This window comes from Zingiber officinale, chromosome 3B (genome assembly GCF_018446385.1).
Source record: "Zingiber officinale cultivar Zhangliang chromosome 3B, Zo_v1.1, whole genome shotgun sequence".
NCBI lineage: Eukaryota > Viridiplantae > Streptophyta > Magnoliopsida > Zingiberales > Zingiberaceae > Zingiber > Zingiber officinale.
In genome coordinates, this window is record NC_055991.1 from 73,029,918 (window position 1) to 73,034,951 (window position 5,034).

The window sequence follows — 5,034 nt, forward strand, 5'->3', positions numbered from 1 at the left end:
ATCCCTCTACGAGGTTAGCAAGTTCTATACAATCAAGCAACATGCAATTGAGACAAAGTATAAAAGATCATCCAACAAGTATAAGCATAATACGAGTTTTACATCAAACCGAACCACAACTACTCCCTAGTCCTAGAACAAAGGATCTACTCCATAAGTGTCAGAGAGATATCCAAAGACATATGGTAGATAAACATACAATCTTCAGACACGGAGAAAGAAAGAAAGAATATGCTTATACAATGATGACGAGTGTCCTTCGGATCTAATCCTCTTCTTCTGGAGTCGATATGGTGGTGGAAGATCGCTGGACGGAGGTCTAAGACGGCGTGAGATGGCATCATGACGTTTCTCCAACTGACGGCTCACTTCGCCGTGCTCCCCCCTCGAGAAAAAGGGTTAAAACCCTTATATAGACTAGGGTTCGGCTGCGGCGACACGGCCGTGCCAAGGTGGCACGACTGTGTTTAGTCTCTTCTCTGGTGGCGCTGCACGACCGTGCTAATTGGCATGACCGTATGGTGTCTGGCCTCGATCCCTGCCGCACGACCGTGCAAGGATGCACGACCGGACACTTCCTGGTCTCGGTCAAGGGGTGGGACGACCGTGCAGGGTTGCACGGTCGTGTCTTGATCTGCCTCGGTCTCGGTCGCACGACCATGCTCTTCCCCTCTTCGGTCTGGTCGCACGGCCGTGTGAGATCGCACGACCTTGTTCTTTGGCTCGTTCCGGTGAGTCGATAATCGCCGTTTTCTCTCCAAAAGTTGTCCCTGTCAACACGAAACCAAACAAAGAGTAGATATCTAAACAAAAGAGCATATATAATGAATACAAGATGAAAGAGGCAATCATGCAACGAATACATATGCACAAAGTACATGAATGTGTGCTAAAACATGCGTAAATGATCATAATATTTGGACACATTAGAGGGTCACTAAGAAAGGTATAAAAGAGTATGCTAAGTATGAAGAAGGTAAGATTGATCTCTGTCTCTATTATTCTCGATTTCTCTTCCTACTATTGTTTCTAACTTGAGCGTCGGAGGGCCAACGCTAGGGACCCCTTCCCTGTCTCAGTTTGTTTTGCAAAGGAGCGAGGTCTTCATCTAGTCAGAAGAGCTGCCACATCCCCGACTTTCCAGTTTCACGCTTTCATATAGAATCATTTTGCCACCGTCTGTGGGAAAGCAACCTGCATCAGAACAAGAAGATGGAAGACGCTGGACGATTCACAATAATAACGCTGATGTAAGAGGATCTCGATGTTGGATGCTACTCGAAATTCCGTTCTGCTTCCCCTGTATAAAAATTTGTACAAGCACAGAACTTTCCTAACAACCTATGTGTTCCTCATGAGTTAAACATGAATTGGAAATGAAACTTAACATTTTACTTTAAGTTCAACTCATATGTTCTTCAGTAGTTAAAACTTAGATTGCAAACGATACTTAACATTATTAATCCAAGTTCATCCCATGTTATAGAAGTTGATTAAATATCTATTTCAAGGATTGACTTCTAGGTTAAACATGGCGAGACACTCGACCTTCTTGGGTATGGGATCATCCACCACTTCCTAGATAAAACCTTTCAAAGAAATTGGATATTTAAACTTCTTACAGTAATCCTAGGTTTAACTATAAAAACCTCAATAGAAGCACAAGATCAAAACACTAAATTGAAACACAAAAAATAAAACACGAAATTGCTAGCCTCTTGTGTTGGTATTTCAGGATCCATACAAAGAAAAACTAGTTTCGCTACGAAATTAAGAACTAGTTATACCTTTCTTTGTAAACAAAGACCTCTTGATCTTTTGCTGTATTTCTCTCCTCCTCTTAGATGTCGTGTGGGCGACGATCTACCAAGCTGAAATCCACCTAAACCTTCTTCTTTGCCAACAAGTTTCAGCCACCCAAAGAATACCAAAATAGGAAACTTCCTTCTCTTCTCCTTCTTATCCAAGCAACCCAGCCACAAGAAGATGGAGCTTGATGTGACGCTAGCTTTAAGAGAAGAAAACAAAGGGAGAAGGCAAAGAGAGAAGGGCCGACGACCAAGGAATCAAAGAACCATCGACCACCAAGGATATATAAGGTAGAATCACTCCTTCTCTTCTTCTTCTCCTTCAAGCAACCGACCATCAATGGAATCAAAAGTGTGGCTCCGGCTGTTACGATTCCACAAGTGCACGGATTCATCATCAGTAATATATAAGATTGTTGAACCACAGGGGCTGTTGATTAAGCACTAGAGATGTCGCAAAGTAAGTTATCTAGACGGTCGAAAGTTGGCTTTGGTGCTTGTAAACTAACGAGGGTGATTGAAGAGAGAAAGAGAAGGATGAGAGAATCAATCTTGGAGGGAATTAAGCTTTGGGAAATGGATTCTAGGATTTTAGTTTCGTTGTGGTGGAACTTGATGTATCATGTTCTATCTTTTCCTCATTGTTAATCAACATACCTTCGCCGAAAGTTAAAGCTACTATCCTTAAGTACTAATCAGAGAAGATCCCTATGAAATCTTGTTACAGTTAAACCCTGTCACTAGGGTGCCTCGATAGATCATAAGAATACAAATCTAATCGGTATCATTGGAGATAGAGATAGGGGTTTGGTTTGGTCTCTTACTTCCTTGTGGAGAAGTTGTCTCTCCTTTCAAGGGAATATCCTAGACATCCGTGAACGGGTTACCCCTGTAACTAGGGCCCCTCGGGTATACGATCTAAGATTCTCTCTTTACGAAATTAGCAATTTCTACACAATCAATTAACATGACAAGGAAACAACTCTCATGCATATCAAATAAAAACGAAGCAAGAGAAATCATCCAACGAGTAAAGGTACGAACATGAGTCTTACATCAAACCTTATCCAAAACTACTCCCTACATCCATAGAAAAGGAGATCTACTCCATTGTGAGGGAAGAACAACCCAAAACATAAAGTAAAACATACTTACAACCCTTGATGTGAGAAGAAGGGGAAGAAGAGATGCTTGCCGAGGTTTCCAATGTCTTGGGGATGCCTCCTTGCTTTGGAGATGGACGGATGATATGCGTAGGTTATATACATTTTTATGAATGTCTTGACGCACATATACTTGTATTTCATTAGCATAATCTATGTTTATTGCACCCTATTTTATTGTAATATCATACTTCTATTATATTTTGTTTGGAGATCTACTCTTTGCTTATTTTGATTGATAAGACGCTATTTGGAGTAAAAATGGAGCAAAAATGCACACGGGAGCAACTCCGGAAGAAATCCAGCCCGGGCCGTGTATGCCACACGACCGTGTGGCCATTGGGCAGATGTGAAGAAGGCCACGGCCGTGTGACTCACACGGCCGTGCCAAGCTCCCCGTGGCCAGGCAGCACACGACCGTGCCAAGTTTCCAGAGCAGAGGAAGGTCACGACCGTGTGAAATCACACGGCCATGTGACCTTGGCAGAGACGAAGAAGGTCATGGCCGTGTGATCCACACGGTCGTGTGACTCAACCCGAGAGGGAGCCATGTGAGGCCGTGTGGATTCCACATCACATCACATTCATCATCTGAAAATTCAATTTCATCATAACACCCTGTAAACCCAGAAGGTAAATATGAAAACTTGTTATCCACTGTATTATCATCACAATCCTCATCAGAAGAGTCCTCATCTTCATATACATCCAGAAATCTACACTAGACTTTGTGGAAAAGGAACCTTTAGTGAAGGTCTTGGGAAAGGTACTCCCTTTTTCTCATATTCCCTTTGAGCTTGCGGATGAGGTCCAACTTGCTTATCTAGTGTAGGTGTGATCAATCATTGAAGGAAAGGTACTTGTGGCATTTGAAAACTTCTTGGAGTAATGAAACTGAGTTCTTGAGGTCTTCTATTGTTCTTCTCCTCAATTCTAAACAAATCTTTCTTCAAAAGTTCTTCATGATTCTTGCCACTTCTCAACTTAAAATTATTATCATTTACACTAGATCTTGTCTATATAGGAGGAGGATCTTGTTTGAACCATTTTGAAATAATGCTATCAATCTTTGCCCCCAAATGTTTGAACTCCTCATTCTGTGACTTGTGGATTTTAAAACTCTTGGATAGTTGAATTGTATTTTGTTTGACAGGCTCTCTTGTATATATGGCTTGTACTTCTTGAATTTCTGAGTGAGATTCCATCCAACTTTTGCTTGACCATTCATGGAGGTTCAATGCCACTTGATCAATCAATGTATATGCTTCATCTACACTCTTGTCCATAAAAGAACCTCCAGCTAATGAATCTAACAAACACTTATCTGAGAAAGAAATTCCCCTATAAAATATGTGCAGGGTTAACCATTTTTTCAAACCATGATGAGGGCACTATCTTTGTAGACTCTTGAATTTGTCCCATGCTTCAAATAATGATTCTCCATATGCCTGAGAAAAATTTGTGATGCAATTTCTCATATAAATTGTTCTACTTGGAGGGAAAAATGATCTAGAAATTACTTCTCCAATTGTTCCCAACTTGTGATGCTTTGAGGACGGAGAGAATACAACCAAGTCCTTGCTTTATCCTTGATGCTAAAAGGAAATGCCATTAATCGAATTGCGTCTGCTAACACTCCTTCACAATTCACCATATCACAAAGTTCTAGAAATGTCTCAAGATGTAGATAAGGACTTTTTGATACTTCTCCTCCAAATTTATGACCTTGTATCATGAAAATCAACTCTGGGTCTAGTTGGAAATTTTCTATTTCAATATGAGGCTGCACAATGGGAAACATAAACCTTGCAGAAATAGGTACCGAGAAATCTCTTAAGGGCCTGCTTGACATGTTAGTGCTCAAGAAAAAAAATTTTGAGTAAAAACAAAAATGAAGAATTAAAGATAAGAAATAAAATGCTATATGAAAAAAAAAACAAAAAACAAAATGCAAAATTTAATTGATAAAAAAAAAATAAATGTAGAATTTAAAGACAAGAAAGAAAATACAGAATTTTTTTTTGAATTATGAAAATGGGAAAACAAAAAACTATTCACAAGTC

General features: G+C 40.2%; 1 non-coding gene across 1 annotated transcript; it reads left to right on the top strand.

The window, feature by feature from the left end:
- The first annotated feature begins 4,345 nt into the window (after positions 1 to 4,345).
- LOC121968775 lies at positions 4,346 to 4,451 on the top strand. Its single transcript, XR_006108312.1, has one exon. It is a non-coding gene; the product is annotated as a small nucleolar RNA R71 (small nucleolar RNA).
- The last annotated feature ends 583 nt before the right edge of the window (positions 4,452 to 5,034 follow it).